We start from the raw sequence: 18,214 nt of genomic DNA, 5'->3' as shown, positions 1-18,214 counted from the left end.
AAACCCAACTTCTAATCTAAGTGCACGTCTAATCCATTAACACCGAGCCCACTGAAAAGCAGTGGGTAGCATCACTCTGGTGCAATGCATATTCAGCCCAGCTCAAGGCAATAAGAGAACTGGGCTGTGGTTTCACTTGATGAAACCTTCGGTTTCAGCTGATTGCATCACCACTATCCTCTTCATTCCCGTCCCCATGCTATCCTGCACAGCCCCTGCACTGAGCTGACACAACCAGGTATGTAGACAGGCTGAGAAACAGACTGGGAAAGTGGATCAGCTTAAAAGAAAAGTGAACTTTTTTTTGCTGGGTTGATGTTCAGCCAAATCAGTTCTACAATCCACTTGACACACAGCCATGTCAGCCCGGTGCACAATGTGTGCCCTTGGGCATCAGATGGATTGGTAAGAAGCAGGGACACCCTAGGTCTGTTCCTGTCATGGACTTTGTTGCGTGATGCCACACGCTCCAGACTTGTCTTTCCGAAATAGGTGTCAGCCTCATCGCTTCCCAAAGCCGCAATGAGCAACAGCAGCCAGTTAAAAACTGACATCAGCGCTCAGCTCCTCTGCCAAAATCTTGGGACACAAGATCCTTTGTCTCCAGATTATACTCATCTTTTCCACTTCTCCTTCAAATAAGATGAATCTTATAATTTGTCACATAAGTGGTGGTTTCCAAACATCATTTACCCAATGGAGGCTGGGAGGGGGATGTTATTCTTCAGGTCAATTTGCGAGTCATTTGGCTTGCCAGTCAACCAAGTTTCACTGACTTGGAGACAATATATCTGAGCTATAAACCTTAACCTCGAAACATAACTCACCAAATTTAGTGAGTAGCCTGTCATCACTGAGAGCAATGATCCTTAACCCCTTATCCAGCTCTGGGGAATCATTATCTGCAGTTGTTAATTTAAGCTTGTTGGAAGTAGTAAAAAAGTATTTCTTTCTGCTAAAAATGTGTCACTAATTCTACTACTGCTTCATTATTCAGTTTCATACTAATAATTATTATTTTTATTGATTTCTCATCAATTTGACATTCAGATAAATACCATACGTACTAGCCAATTAACATAGTTACTGGCCAACTTTCCAAGCATTTTCACTAGCCAGGCAAGGGCTGCAAAAGCCTCTGAAAACAATGAAGCAGAGTTTAATCCACCCCTGTTGAGCTGTGCACATATGAACTGTCATCCTGGCCATGGCAGAGGGTACCAGACAGGGAACGCCAGGCCGCATGGGACACAGGTATGACTCTGGGATGGAGCGTGGCATTGCCCTCACCTCATCTGTAGTCGTCTTCTTCCTTTTAGCATGGTCTCTCAAGCTTCATCCTTCAAATTCACTTTGTTCTGCACCAATCTATGTACATTTATGTACAAAATAAAAACTATCAGATGCAATGGTGCAGGGCCTAGCAGGTTTCAACTCCTATTCAAGCATCCATTTCTCACTGAAATGCAGTGAAGGTTAGGGGCAGGTCCTCACACTAAGTAATATCAGCCAGGAAGGGGGCCCCAAAACTGCGACTCAACTCACAGATAACAGTAATATTCCCTCACAGCTGTGGGCTGCAGTAGGATGAGATCAGTCAGGCTGAAGGCTGGACATCAGTCACTAATATTTAGAGTGGAAAAAGAAAAGTCCAAGAAAACTACAAAAGCAAGCTGACCAGGTTGGGAATATAATCATCCACAAACTTCTAAGGCCAGCACAATGACCACACAACCCTCAAGCAATCCATCTGTCAGCTGGAAACATGTAATTCAGACAGTGAATGGAGTCACACTAGTGGACAGCTCTATGGGAACCAATTTACTTGAAGAAGGAAGAGGGTTTAATCAGTCAGGGTTCAAAAGGCATGTAACTCATGTCAGAGAAGAGCAAAACTGATTGTACACTCATCACAGGTGAACAAAAGATCAGGGAAGACAAAACAATTACAAGCAGATAATGAAATGGATAGTCAGTAGCACAGACAGAGCCTCTAAAAGCATAAATCCAAGCTAACTGTGCTTGTAACAGCAAGGAGTGCAGGAGGAAGGAGAACCAGAGGCTTCTAAGTGGGCATCTCCCCACATGCTGGAGTCCTCAGTCCACTCTGAAACAGGGGACGGCCCAGATCTAACACTCCTCTGAAGATGGTGTGGTTTGGGAGCCAGTGCCTGTCCAACACCTCCTTTGTGGCTTGTGCCGCAACCACCAAAATGTGGAGGAAATGAACCCATTTCCAATTCTTCGATTCAAAATCACCAGCACCAGCAGTTTTAGGACAGCTGCTCCTGCCTTTCCTGCACTGCTGGAGACCTGACACTTGCTTTGCAGGGATATGAACTATTGTTCACTGAAACATCAGCTCTGAAGAAATAATTGCCCCAGGGAGCCCTGAGACACAGTCATGGGGAGAGGCAGATTAGAGGAATCAGTCTCATTTTCCACTGGAACAGCTGGGAACGTGCACGCATTGTGGGCGACTATGTCTCAGCTGAGACAGGTTACGAGCAGCTGATGGAAAGGAATGTCTCAAACCGCTCCATCGCCTGTGACTGCCCAACTATTCCGTGTGTTGAGACACAGACATCCAGCAGGATGTTTGTTCTGCTCTTCCAGCACTTTGTGGAGCAGGGGAAAAAAAAAAAAGAGAGGTGGCTTTTACCACCTTTTACCAGTGGGGCTGACGATGCCAACTACCCTCCACACAAGGAACGTGGTCTCCGACCCCACATGGTACTTGGGATCCTGGAGCCAGAGGCTGCAGGGGCTGTGCAGAGCCCCAAGTGGCCCAGACCGAGCAGGACGGCATCAACTGCACACTCTCACACGAAGTGTGAGACTGCAGCTCTCTACAGGGTTGCGGAGAACCGGGCACTAACTCCCCCGCTGCTGCTTTGCTGCGCCCCATCGCAAGTGGGAGGACGTCAGCGGCAGCTCGAAGGGCCTCTGGGATGGGGGCCTGTGTGAGCAGAGCGCTTGCGGAGAGCAGGAGATAATTATCTCCTTGGAAGCAACCAGGCTGATTTCTTAGAGAACAATGCTTATCTTTCCATCTCGCCTGATGATCCCTTATCATTACCCAATCCTCCTGGGCTTCGCAGACATTAGCTAATCTTGTGATAAGAGATTAAGAGAAAAGCCAAGACACGTTCCCAGCCGTTAATGGCAATTCCCCCAAAGCCTAGGTGTGTGACGCAGAGACCTGAAGATGCCTTACAGGCCTTGCTCTGTTTGAAAGACACAGGCAGAAACCTGATTATTCCCGACTGACCTGCTGGGTACTTAGTCATGGTCGTTCAAGTTGTTTTAAGATGAGAAAAATATTATCATTACGAGAAGCTATGCTGGAGCAGTATAGCAATGATAGCTAGTGCTTTGATAACTCCCATAGAGAGGTAAGCGTGCCAGAGGGTAAAGCAGCATTCTGGTAACATTTCTTGCATGCAAAGCAGAGCCATCTCTAACAGGAAGGTCAGACTCTTACTATAGGTTGGGATAAACCACACTGAAACTGGTACATTTTGAACTGCTACTCTTTGATAAAATAGCTGCAGTTAAGCTCATGCATCACTGAAAACAGAAAGGAAATGCAAAGCTGCCCTGAGTGTGAATGCTTTAAGAAGGGGAAGGGAGGAGGGGGATTCCTCATTTAATTTGGAGAGGGAGTGAGAAAAGGGGTAGAGAAGGAAAGTCAAACACAACTGTGTGTGTCTTGTGGGGAGGCAGAGACACAGAACAATCTTCTGAGTTGTGTTTATGTACAAAAGGTTTGGAGCTGTTGTTTTAGGCTGTGGGGTTTCTCCCCTGCTCTAAAAACCAGACCTTTCTACATCCATGTAAAGAAAATTGCTTCAAGGATTCTTGCCTTCACACCAGTTTTCCCCCGAACAAGAGCAGTCTACAGAATCTCCTACTGTGGTCAAGAAGCCAGAACATTGAGCAGCAAAATGTAGAACTCCCCACCCCAGGAGGTCACCCGACTCATTTAGTGGAGGGTGGTGACCAAGTTTCACAGCATCACTGCCTGTCTTGGGAACCGCCTTTGGGAAACTGTTCTGCATCCACAACTTGTTGCACTACATCAGCATAAATACAGGATCCTAACAACAGCTGCAGTTTCCAGTACTTTCAGGGCCATGCACTCTTTTCTGCACACAAACAGCATGCTCCATTAGCCCAAATTACTTTTGTTTTCAAAGGAAGACATACCAAAGAAGAAAGAACAAAAATAACATCTCTTGCCCAGGACAACACAACGTATGTGTTTTCTAGCTCACTTTCCGCAATGGCAACAGTTTTTTAAGACAAAAATATCCCATAAATGGTCTAGGGCACACAGAGCAACATTCGATACAAGGACCACAAACCAGATGATGCCTTTGCTGCAGAATCAAAGGGCATTAGGGAGAGCACCTTTCTGAGACACATCCTGCTCCACCAACTGCAAAAATAGCAAAGAAAACCTCTCTCCTAGAACACATTTCATTCTGCATTAAACGTTATGGTTTCTGAGAGCTGCTCCTGTGCAAAACCAACACTGTTACTTATGAAACAATGCATCAAACCCACAGATGGGAATTGGCTCTCCTGGCAGCACAGCCCAAAAAAACCCTCTCTTTCTTTTTTCCCCTCCTGTAACAAATGGCCTCTTTCCCCAGTCATCTGCGTAACATTTAAAGATTAATGCTTTATGTGGCACGACACAGAGTTGTTTGCTTCCTTTTAAGAAAGCTTAAAGCTCTTTAGTGACCGGGTTCTACTTTCAGAGTTATCTGTCTACAGAGCAAACAGTTATCTGTCTTCAGATGCTCAGCCAGTTTTGTTAAAGAACGGGTTAGCTAAATGAAGGGTTACCAAGTGTGATCTTAATGGACTTTGTTTAGTTTCTGATTGGCTTTCATCTGTTTTATTGTCTGTTCTTTAAATTTGCAAATGACTTGGACTGTGAACAGAGTCTTGGATTGAAAGACAATTTGCAGGCAGCAAGGAAAGCTGTGCTGTTTAATGGGCAAGGAACTGGCCTAGGACTCAGAAGCCTGATGTGCATCGTAGCTCTGCCACTCCCCAGTCTACTACCTGTCACTTCTCTAGCTGCCTTGCATCTATAAAATGAGGGTAAAGATATAGTTCCCAGGGACCCCACACACCAAATTGCTCTGGATAAGTAGCATCAACCTTTTGCCCTAACCAACTCCAGGCATCCGTTTGCTCTCTGGTCTGCAAAACGCTATTCACCCTCCATGACACAGGACATCTGTACTCTGGGAATTTGTATCTCCCACCTTTGTTGACAAGGAAAGCCTGAACATGTAGTTTAGGTTAAAATTCTTAACTTTCAGCTTACTTCTGATTACCTTCAGCCCCTGATGTTCTTTGGTCTCCCTCGTCTTGCTGAGATGGTGTGCAGCTGCCAATAACATTGGTAAAACACCTGTAGGAGTCCTAGACAGAAGTTACTTCTGGGAAATATTAAGTATTATTCTGATTATTCTATCAGAATGATAGGATGGGCAGAACGACAAAGTCAAGTGTCAGGCCACACACTGCCTGTTATAGTCACACTGCAGAGACCTGTGGTGAAGCAGAGCAAATGTACCAGGAAATTCCTTGGAGGCTTTTAGATGTTAAACAAGAAAGAAAAATAATGGAGGAGGCTGTCAGACTCCGGTTGGTTTTAAATGGAACAGTCTGATTGCTTCAAACCCTTTTTCTGGTTGGAGCTGGTATTTTCCCTTCCACAGGATGTTTTGAAATTTATACCTTTGTTTTGAAAGAGACCACAGCTTTCCCCTTGGGATTCCCCACAGAGCAGAGGCTCCTGCGGCAGACTAAGGCCTTCTGCCAGCCCTGTGTGAGGCGGGGAGCTCTCCTGAGCAAGGGAAGCTGGCAGGGGACATTTTCCAACCCTTTCAAGACCTTTGCAGGCTGCCAGAGTGAAGCAGAGGGGCCTTGGTGTAATGGAAACCCAGTCCCCAGAGAGGAAATGTTAACAGAATCCTGCCCTGTCTTGAGGCCCTGGACTTTTGGGGGGGAAAGGTGACTTACTCTGTTTGTACAGTTGCAGTTACAGAAATGGCTTAGCAAAAGAATAAAATAAAAGCAAAGGCACTTCCCCTCACAGCTCCCTCTTTTTCTTGTGAGTCTTATTTGCTGACACAGACAAGTTTTGCTGATGTTAGCACTATGAAACAGCTGCAGCTCCTGGAGGGGGAGAAGGGGTCTGGTCAGCGCTTTATGGGGACAGGAACACACTGGGGGTGAACCCAGCAGAACCTCTGGCCCACACAGCAGACCAGAACCTGCCTGGTTTTATTCTCACTTCCCCAGCATTGTGTCTCAATCTAATTCCATGGATTTCAGAAGGGTCTCTCCTGATAAACATTGACAGAGCATAACAGCCTGGCCCTTCTCCTATCACAGCTTTGGCACTTACTACAGCAGAGGCAGGATCAGGCCCTGAACAAGAGCAGAATTAGGCCTTCTGAGGCTCTGTCTAGATGAAGGCTGCAGGATTTGGCCTTTTTGTCAGCACTTGGGCCAGTGGTGTAGCTGCTTTTTTTTTCACTGCCTCTTTCCAGCTGGGAGAATAACACTTTGGCAAGTCAATGATAAAATGGTTTAATGTAATAAACATGAATCTGTCAGACTCAAGTGCCCTAAAATATTCCAGGCTGCAAATGCAGGACCAACAGTGAGCTTGTTGATACAGCCTCAAGCCAGAACTAATCAGACATAGACACCATTTGCTTTCAATAGAAATTATATTCAAGAGGGCTGCTTCCTGCTTGCAGGGAAAGATGGGAGGCAAAACAGAGTGATGTGGCACACTGAAAGCAGAGTTCTCTCCCATCAGGCTAAACATTACGGGGCTTCAATGTCTTGCAGGGAAAGAGGCTCACCATTTGACTAGAGATCCTGCTGACTCAGCTCGCAGCTGAAGATCTTCCCGGGAAGGAAAAACATACAAATAAATAAAACAGACCTTTTTGTGTGCAGGGTAACAGGGAACAAAAGCAGAATCAGCAGCCAACAGGCTGGGGCTGTAAAACTGCACATTTTGGTGCTGCATCAGGACAAGAAAACAGTCCTTTACCTCCTTGATCTGGCACAGAGATAACATTAATTAGCCTTTCAAGTGGCCCTTTGATGCCTAGGAAAGCCAACGTCACTCGGTTCTGGAGTCTCTGCAGGCAGACTCAGGAAAGAACTGGCAGGAGTTCAGTGCAGATGCTTTCCAACCTCTGTTACGCTGGGTGTAAATCCAGCCCAGCTCTGCTGACAGGAGAGGAGTTGTGATTTACAACAGTGAAAATGAAAGCAAAATTCATTGGAATTAGCCCTCTGAGATAATTTGATCTGATCATTAGGGATGGGTAATTAAAAGCACTTGAGCCTGTAGCCACACATACACACACAAAGAACCATCCCCGAGTTAAGCAGAAGTCTAACTTTAGCTCACCATTTTCACATTATTATTTTCCAGTTCTACTTTGCTGGGTTCCTTCCAGGAACACCACCACGCCCCCCCCCTCCCCCAAAGCACACATTATGGCACTTTTTCTTTGAGAATTATAGGTCCCGGGAGTATTAAACGTCAAGACCTGTTCCTACGAGATCAGCAGCTCTGCTTTGCAAACTCAAGGACTTCAAAAAACTTGGAGGGGATCCAGGTTCAAGGGAACTTAACATAGATGTGACAAGGGCTTCCTGGTGCTACAATAATAAATAATAATTAATAATAATTAATCACTTAATGACGAGGTTCCCTGATCAGTCATGATCACAATTTCATGGCTGATATCACCATGCTTTGAGACAGATATGGCAGGCTTGACCTTTCCTCCTCACCAGCTTTATGCTGTTATAATTTTGTTAAGCCAAACCCTCAGCTTGTGTAAATCAGCCCAGCTAGAGTGACTTCTGATTGATGCCAGTACAGGAAGGGAATCACATCCTCTACATATTTTACCAGCCTAACAACCTAACACATAGCAAGGCAGAGAGTCAAATCCAGAGTAGGACTCTCTTTTCCTTAAACTGCTGTCTCTCCCCTGCAGAGAAGAAAATAAAATCAGCTTTCAGGCTTCTAGGTATGATTGCTTCAGGGTCAGGAAGGGGAAACTCATTCTGTCTCCCCTCCCATGCAGTTGGTATTCTCCTCCTTCAGCATATCACATGGCAGCTGAATTAGTACTATGCTGCCTAATTACATTTGATCACCTCTGAAATATCAGATTTCAGCCAGTAAAAGAGGGACTGTGTATTTGTAGCTGCAGCCCAAATCCTATCTGACTTTCTAGGGGAATAAGAATAGGAGAGAAACACTCCTCCCACCCCCAGAAGATCTTTTAATATTCCTTTCTTCCTCCTCCTGTGGCTCTTTTCACTTTTCCAGAGGCTGCAGAAGACGTCCTCCCTGATTGAAGTGAACTCCCTCTTAAGGCTTTATCTCTTTAACAGACTCGAGATGTTCTGGCCCAGTGCTCTGCCGTGTGGGCACCCTCCCCACTCCTGATGTTCTTATTATCCTCATTGTCATAGGCCTGAGTCATTTTGTGCCCCTTTTGTTACACTCCCTAGAATGGCCTATGATAAAGACACTTCCAGCATTGTTATTGCTTTTGTAAAGTTCTTTTTATTTCTTCTCCAGCCAAACAATAATCTAAGGAGCCATATTGGTGGTAACGTATCAGAAAGTGCCTGCTTTATTATCAGCACAATATGGGCCTGTAATCTGATAATGATAAAAATCTGCCCCTTTGCTTTGGCTCTTATCATTTAATTGGAGCGAAGGAGCACATTCGTTTGTTAATAATTTTATAATTGGTGCTATCTGCCGAGACCCATCAAAGGAACTGTGCGCAACAACCGCTTTCAGTACAAACCATCTCCCTGATAAAATGAGCTTTATGGCATTTAAATGTTCCTGTTATTGTTTGCAGTGCAAGGGTGCCTTCAGGGTGTACAGCCCACCTACGGCACCTGCAGCTCAGTGCTAACCCCCACTTTGCATGCTCCCCCAGCTCCCGGCCTACACACAGACCCCTGTGCTGTTACCAGGGGAGCTGGTGGCTTTTGCAATCCCTTCTGTTCTGGTTTAACTAGACATCCCAATATTTTGACAACGCAAGGATGTGTCTCTTCACACTTGTGTCTCCATGCGGCTCCCAGCCCGACTCACCTGAGGCATCTCCTCTCTCGCTCCGCCATCTGCTTGTGAGCAGAGAGAAAGCAGAGACAGCTGGATCTGCACAGGGTGTGAAGGGAAGCACACGCTAAAGGGTTTGTTTCCCCCAGCAATGAAAACACTAAGGATGTGTCTACATTGACAGCCAAGTAGGAGCCAAGTCTGTTCTTAAATCCAGACCCACACTGTTTGCACCGGCGCTTAGCCCCATCGCTGGGCTCTGTGGAGGTGAGATGCAGCTGAGTTCATCACCTCTGTGCCAATGCAAATGCAGTGGATTAGCCCTGAGCTGCTACAGCCCAATCCACCAAGAGCTGGCCTATGCTTGGCAGCTCTTCCCCACAGCATGGGCACTTTGGCTGTGGCTATAAGTATAGCAAAGCAAAACAAACAGGGCACAGATTGGTTTTTTGCCTGAGGGTAAATAGCATGGTTTGGCTAGTTGCCATATAGCTGAACTCTTCCTCTTTCTCCCCAAAAGCCCTCATCATTGCTGCAGCCAGAGTGCCTATTAGGATGAGTCCCTATACCCTGCCCACGTGTCATCTGGGACAGTGATATTTGGACTAGCCAAAACTATGCCAGGGAGTGAGCTAGCAATGAAATACTGTGGGCAAGCAAAGACACTGGGCACCCTGCACTGGCCACAGCCAGGTCACTCCCCAAGTCCCCAAGTCTCTGGAGCAATCTCAGCTGCAGGGTGGACACTCCTCTATTAGCACACCCCAGCAGCATGACACATGGTAGCTAACCTGCTGCAAATATCCCCAATGCAAACAAGTTCTAATAAGCTGTTGCTCTTGTAGTGCTGTTTGCATTAAGACACAGAGAGCAGGCATTTTAACAATTACATGCTTGTTTAAATATCAGCTAACATAACAGTAACCAGAGCCTAATGAGAGCTGCTCCTGTCTTGAGCTGCTCTTGGCAAGGCAGAGGCCATCCTGCCTCCCTCCTCCAGGTCTTGCACCCAGTGCAGCACACCGCTGCGAATCATCTCCTGCCTGGATGGAAGCAATAGGAATGGCCAGTAATGCAAAAACTAGGAAAAGAACAAGCATAATAAAAGAGAAAGCTGGGGCTGATGCATTCACTTGACTCCAGACATAAGTGTTGAAGAAAACCAGCCAAACTCATCAAATAAATGAGAGGTATAAACCCTGCATTGGCCACGCAACTGTAGCACCTAAATAGCAGCACAGGGCACAGTTCTGCAGCAGAGCTTGCTCTGCTTATGGGTAGGAAATGATGGCAGTGAGAGATGTGTTTTGGAGCATCGTACTGCTGTTTAAGACATTATCCTTTCACCTAACGTCTGATTGCAAGTCCTGCCCACCACACCGTTTCACTGACATTTATGAACCCAGAAGTTGTCACTGTGACCAAATGACTAAGCAGCACTTCCAAAAACTATCATCCTCCCACACTATGACTTCTCTTTACCAAGCAGAAGAACTGAGGCAAGCAGAAATCAGGGCTAATCCTTTTAAAAGGGGTTACCAATACCAGGCACCTGGATTTCTGTAGGGTCCCTTCTTGAAACAACCCCCCTTCACCTCCTAGAAGAGGAATGGCACAAGGCAGCTGTAGAGCTGAAGGCAGGATGCACAAATCTTTGACAACGTGCTCTTTTTCAGACCTATTTTAGGGCAAGATCTGATGCTGTGCTGTGGAAGATTTGTAGGAATTTTCTGGTGCTTTCCAGGAATTCCTGGGTCTAGAAGCTCTCAAGGATTTCCCAGCTGGGAATCTTCCCAGCACCTTCTCTGAATTTTCTAGTGTTTTATAGGAATTTCTTGATCAAGAAAGGTTGCATGCCCAGGATGTCCTGGAAAGCTCTGGAACCGCACAGTTCAGCAGCCTGTCATTAAAATGGTTTGGACAGAAGCTGAGAGAAAAAGTTATTGCAGGCTCTCCCACTGCCGGCACCTTCCCAGCACTCTGGTGTGTTTATGCATCACCCAGGAATTAAAAAAAAAAATTAACAAAACTCATTAAATTTAAATTTGACCTTATCACATCTGGATGGGTCTATTAAGGTATCAATCAAAGGGAGAGCAAAAAAAATAATTCAATCTTTAATAACCCTTAACAACAGCTCTGTATCTACCACCTGTGCTTGCATGGATGGCAGCATGAAGGGAAAGGAGGGAAAAACCCCACAAGCTTTGTCTGCCAGATGCCAAGAGGCTGCCAGTGTCTGGAGGGGACACCAGGCCACCTCAGTCGGGCTTGGCTTGGGACCTGCCACACAGTTCATGTTTCCAGGCCAGGTCTGCCCCAGGCACAGAGATGCCCCCAACCCTTCTCTGCTCCTTGGGAGCATGTGTGAGGCTGGGATATCTGGTGGTGCAAGTCCTCCCCTGGAGTTCTCTGCCCTCTCCCCACCACCCATTGGTGAAATAGGGAGGGAAACTCTGATCCATCTGTGCTAGGAAGCCCCAAGCAAGCTTTGTGCCAGAGAAACCACAGCCCAGGAACCATTGGGGCCCATATGGCTGTTCATCTCCCTCCTCCACCTTTACATCCTTCAGCCCTGTCAGGGGACTCAGACTTTTTTTATATCCCAGAAAAGGCACCGGATTGACATGAGCAATGATGATCATTTGATATAGCAAGGGTGAGAGACTAATTAAAACCCAGAGCTTTATTATTTCATTTGGCTCCTGCAAGATCTGGCTGTCTAGGTTTATTTATGTGACAGTTTAGTGTTTTATGCAAATTCTAGAGCTTGTGAAAGGCCCTGGATTCCCCAGCATGGGGAAAGAAAGTATTCTGTTTATTCACAGGGCTGTCACAAGTAGCAGAGAGTCTGGCCCAAGCTCTGGAAGGATTCTTGAGGATTCAAACAGGGCTGTTTGAGGTGCTGTTGTTTTGACATCAATTTCCATCCACATCAATGCACTGGGGCTACACACAGAGACCAAATGAGGGCCCGGGAACTTGCTTGTATTTAGCCAAAGCAGCTGAAAAACTTATTGCTCCCACCTGCAGGGTCTGGAAGCTCTTTGCCAGGAACCCTCAAAGCTGGCAGGGCACACAACATGATGCCCTGCATGGGAGTCACAGAGCTCTGCCTGCACCAGAGGTTTCCACTGGCTTTACTGCATCAATCAAAAGCCTGATTGAAATTAAAACTAAGGCCCAGATTTTGTAATTTCATCTGCTTTCCCAGTGATGTGACAAAAATGGGAGATAACACAATGATACCTGTCAAGAAGCAGAGAGGCTGTGCACAAGGCAACAGCCTTTAGAGCAGAGAGGGTCTTTTCAGCCTGTGTTGATAATGCACCGGGCCCTCCCAAGGGCACAGACCAAACTGAGCTGGATTCTCTTGCCTTCAAGCCATTGTACTTGGCTTTGGTGCCTGAAAGGACAGCCCCAACTCCTGTCCTTAGCTACCCTAGCGTTGCAGAGAGCTTGGTCATGCACTAGCAGCCTTCTTGCACCTGCATGGCCCTGAATGCACCCACAGTGCCCTGCCGTGCCTGTTGGCCAGAACGAAGGACCTGCAGGGGACAGGCAGCCTCTTGCCAGGGATACCTCCCCTCTCTGAATGCAGACCCAATGGCAGGGAATTCCTTAACAATTCAATAGGGACTTGCAATGAATCAGTCATTCTGCACCTCCTGGAGTGGAGCCCAAATGTGCAGACAACGCCTCCCCTCCCAGGGCTGGACTCGAAAGCTGGGCCCTGCCCACCAATCCTCCCTATAAATGCCCAAGACAAATGGAGAAGCAGAAATAACCCACAAGCTCCAAGCACCACCTAATCAATTACTCCCAACTGTTTCCTTTCTTTAAAAATAGACACAATATTTCCTTTCCTCCCTCCTTCCCAGGGCAGTTCAAAGGATTAATTAATATTGGATACACGTTTGGGTCTGACACACTTTATAAACAGTTAGTATTAATCAGATTGGAATTGATCAGCTCTGGCTTAGCGCAGCCCCTGTCAGCCACTCTCACATCTCAGTGCTGATTGCCGATGCTGTGATACACGACTGCACTGCACCTCAGCCCAGGACCAGCCGTCAGGACAGTCTACCACTGCCTCTTAGACCACTATAGCATTTCCCTACCCCTCCACACCATGGGGTATGCACAAACCCTGTTGCATACAGGGAAGTGCAGCCCTGAGATTGTCCAACCTACAGAAAAAAGGGAGGGCAGAGGATTTACATGAAAGGTCCCATGTGAGGCAGCAGTGAATGTCTGTGTCACCAGCCTTGTGTCCATGCCAATCTCTGTCCAGCTTTGCCTTCTCACTGTTGTCTGCTTCCCATCTGTATCAGTCTGCAGCCTGCCCTTTGCCTTTCTTTTTCTGCACTATGCTTAAACCCTGGGATCAAGAAACAGGAATACTGGATGGATCACAAATAAATTTGAAGATTGCACTCAAGCACTGGCCAGAGCAGACCCCTCTCTCAGCTGAGAGAAGTGTTGTCCTATTGCTCACCTTCTGCTCTTTGCTGTTGGACACATGGTGTCAATCAGCCTTCAACTCAGATGTCAATAAAAGCTGCTTTTCTGACTGCATGGTCTCTGCTAAGCATGGTTTTTTGGGATTGGAGAAGCTGTTCACCAGGGCCTGTGTGTCTTGTTTACCTCTTGGGTGACGTAACACAACAGGGTCCTCTGAAAGGCAGCTCTACAACTGTTTTGCATTTTGAGGATACACAGAAGAATGTCCCATCTAGGACGTAGGAGCACGATGTTCTCATGTGCCACATGTGTGAGCAGGGAGCACTCCGAGGAGCAGCTCATTTGCTGTCACATCAAGCAGTTCACAACAGTGCTCTGAATCATGGCTCCCTCTGCAATCAAGGGGGGCAGGATCAGCTCCTCTGAGGGCAAACGAACTTGCCCTAAGGTCAGTGTTCATTGTGGAAGGACACTCACTGACTCTCCACCAACGCTGGAGGGACCTTGATGGATGCCTTGCTTGCAGAAGACTCATGCCATTTCGCCCTGTGTGCTGACAAGGATCAGGTAAAAAAGTCTTTGCTTGGCAGTTCTGTTGTGCAGTTCATCTTGCAACAAGCTAGTAATAGGAAAAAGTAAAACCGTGTGAGGTGCCAGACTGGTGAGGTGGGAACTGGGACCTATTTACCCCATCTTCTCCTGCAATGAGACAGAACAAGCTGACTTTCCCCAGCTATAGATAGACCAAGGCATGTCCTATATCCTGCCTGCAGAGCCAACTGATGCTGGCTCAGCATTAGCCTGGCCATCCTCCAAAATTGGATTTCCAATTAATAGCATCGACTCATCACAGAGAAGAGGCAGCTCAGGTCTTAGTTGAAGGTCAAGGAACTTCAGGCAGCACGGGACAGATTTGCGCGCTACTTAAGTTCCCAAGTCACCTGTGGCACACAAGGGAGAGGCCAGGCCCAATGCATGAGCCTCTTGTCCAGCAAGGGTGACAGAAGGCTTTAGATGAGCTCAAGGTGGCTGATCCTAAACCCAGCAGCACTGCAGAAATTGCGAGAGGGAGAAAGAGAGCTTTTCCCCCACACTGGCAACCACTGGGATGGAAGGGCCTTTTCACCGTCAGCCACCAAAAGCACACACCACTTGGATTGTAGGTGAAAAGAGCTTTAGTAGCATTTGGATAAGCTTAAGGAGACTCAGCTCCTTAGCTTCCAAACCTTCCCTCCCTCCATGCTGAAGGGTTAAGACCACCCAGATGTCCTCAAGCCATTCCCCATATGGGATGGGGCCCTTGGAAATAGGGGCACAGCACAAAAGAGCACCTTGTAGCCACTGTTTGCATTTTGAATCATTTCCCATTCTCCTGCTTGGGCAAAGGTTCAAGATTTGAGGTTGGAGGGGAGAAGGGGGAGGAGAAGATATTTTATTTATAACTGCACATTCATTTGATTAAGAGCTGCTTCTGAAAGATTCGCCTGAAACAATATGAAGGGAAGGGGTGGGGCAGCAGGGGAGAGAAATCATGCACTACAGTTTAATCCAAGAAGCACTGCAGAGGGTTGGGAAATGGCTGGCACTCTCCACCCAGCCCCTTCTGAAGCAGCTGAGCAGAGCTCATTTCCAACTAAAAGAGACAGCAGTTCCTGGAAGATGCTTTCTTTCCACATACCCTGGGAGTAAGGAGTCTCTGTTCTGGACAGATGGGATCCCTCAAATACCAGTTTCATTCCAGGGATGGAGAAGGGTTAAATTCCCAATGAAAGGACCAAAAATACATCTGCTGAGACTCACCGGACCACCTCCTCCTCTCCCTGAGGGTGCTGCAGCCTGGCAGGACAGTATAATCACCTTATCAGTATTTTCCCATCATATAAATTCACACATAAAAAATCAATTAACTACAGTGTTGTTGATTATAAATCAACTATTTACATAATTAATTACTATATCTTTAATAAATGGTATGCAGGAGAGGAAGCTGGCAAAATATAGCCATTCTTTTGGTATCATCAATTATTTGGAAGGGAAGGCAATTACACTAAATCTTTCTTCCACCTAGCTCTCTTGTCAAGGGAAATATCTCCCCCTCCTTCATCCGATTCAGAGCCTGGAACTGGGCCTCCAACATCACATTACTAAATTGCTTAAGCAGCATTTTAAATAACAAAAAGGGATATCATTTAATTTTTTTTGAAACATGAAAATCAATAAGCCGTCCTTCAGCTTCTCTGAGTGATTGGCCAGTGCTGTCTCTCTCAGAGCTACTTTAATTTTCAGCCTTATTCAGAGCAACCAAGGCTTCAAAAAACAAGCAGGCTGATCTTATGGGCCCATCTGGGACTTCATCGAGGAATTCCTTCCATTGAATTAGATATCCTGTCCTTTTTGAAAGGAGATGCATTCCTGTCATTATTTGGAGTCAGACCCTGATCAATAATCCTTACTGATATTTATGGCTGCACTATGGGTTACAGTTCCTTGCAGGTACATGTACAGTGACATGGAGACCAGCTACTGGATGGAGAGTCCGTTGACTTGGACTGCATGGGTGAGGATCTCTCCAAGGGTGGGTGTCCAAAAAGTGTCAACAGATGGTTTCTACCTGGAAACTCCTGACCCCTGCGTGCATGGGAGGGGAGACTTCACAATGCTGAGCACCTTTTATCAAGGGCAAGAGTCCAGCCTAGGAGCCTGGTTGAGTAAGGGTCTTGCAAGCAAGGAAGGCTGGCCCTGCGTGGGGAGGAAGGAATTGCAGCTGGGAGGTAGGACTGCATCCTGCTCCATTGAAGACTCTGTAGGTGATTTCCAGACTGGAAAGATGCCTTCTCCTTAATGTAGCTGTGTAGCTGAAGTCACCAACTGCTGCCCATCTGCAAGGAGATTCAGCTATGTGACTCCGCCAGCAGAGGGGATTGCCTGAGTGCTCCCTAATGCCAGAAAGCTCACATCACCTTGCTCAGCATGTCAGTGAAGGCACTGAGCTGTGAGTTGGGGCAGCAGAGGCATGGCCAGACACCCTGACCAGCCTCCTTTGCTGTTGAGGGCAGTCCTGCCACAGCTGATAGTCTCTTCCCTATAAAACTGGTCTAGGTCATCTTTCCCCTATAGACTGCTCTCGTGGTTTCTGAACTGGTAATTGCTTCTCCCCCCCCGTGTCTGTAAAGCACCTAGCACAGCTCTAAATGCCACTGCATTATCAAAGATTAATCCTCCTTCATGAAAAACCCAATGAACAAGGGAAAACACAAAAATCCTCCACTCTCCACAGGCACTAGATTTTAAGAGCAAACCAGGAATTCAGAACAAGCGTCCCTCCAGCCAAGCAGCCTATCTCCAAGAGTGGCCAGCAGAGGATGCTTAGGGAAAGAATAAGAAACAAGTACAGCATTAATTTATACCTTCCCAGATCCCAGCAATCAGTGAAATGAAGGCTTTCTGAGCCAGCCCTTGCATCTGGACCACCCTTTCTAACAGTTACACTGCAGGAATTTTTCTGATGTGGGACTAGCATCTGCATGCCCTTCCTTCCGTTTGAGGAGTGCATCTCCCTACCCCTAGGAATGATGCAAGGGGTCCAGATGTGACAGTAATGGGGGCTACACCAGTTACCAGAGCAGGGTAGGCAGAAAACAGGTCATTTCTTTACAAGAGCTTGTAAGATAGAGTGGGAAATGATCACTCATGAGAGGTTTCACAGGAAAATGAAACAAGTATAAATCTGCTCTGGAAATCTTGACGTCAGCTACAACATTAGGTCATACAGCACAGAGGGAGATCCCTATTCAATTCACTGAGATTATAGACTCATTCATCAGAATCCTACTAGTTTCATCTCATTACAGTCATCCACCCCAGAGCATAAAAGATGCTGTAGCCATTAACTGGATGACTAGCACTGCCCCATTTTACAGATAAATGGGGATAGAAGAGGAAGTTACGGTGACCTCCCCAAGGGCAGATGCTGAGAACAGAAAAGCAGTGGCCCACTTCCTAGTTGCTTTATCCACGAGAGATTTCTCCCTCAATACACATGTCTGTGTTTTCAAAAGAGTGTGCGTTTACACAGAGCCCAGTCATAACAGAGCAAATTTGAACATCCACTGAACCACCATAAACAACACTCGGTTTGAAACATTTTCTCCATCTTTCAAGATTATTGCAGCATCTGTTGATCACATTAAGTTATAAGTGTGCTGTCTCCATGGAGACTGCAGAGTGTCCCTGGGTTTCCAGTTACTGTCTGTGGTTTCAACTGAAAGCAGAGTCACCCAATGAGTCAATCTCTATACTGTGTAATGAAAGGAAAGGATGTCACTGGGCTGATTGTTAGGTATGTTGGATAATGAAGCTAGATTTATCATTAGTCTTTCTTAAAGAGACATTGGTATGGAAGTGACACCTCAAATGGGGATTTGTGTAAGGTTTTGTTAAAAGACAATCCTTAAAAGCAGTAGGCATCCTTCTTCCTTGAAGAGATCTCCATTCATCCATAGGGAAACTCTCCCCATGAATTTGCACGATAACCATGAAATAACCAGAAACTATCTTGTGAAACAAGCAGCCACAGATAAAAGCCACTCTTCAAGGCAAAAA

The sequence above is a fragment of the Ciconia boyciana genome, chromosome 24 (genome assembly GCF_034638445.1).
Source record: "Ciconia boyciana chromosome 24, ASM3463844v1, whole genome shotgun sequence".
NCBI classification, from domain to species: Eukaryota; Metazoa; Chordata; class Aves; order Ciconiiformes; family Ciconiidae; genus Ciconia; species Ciconia boyciana.
This window is presented reverse-complemented; position numbering follows the sequence as displayed.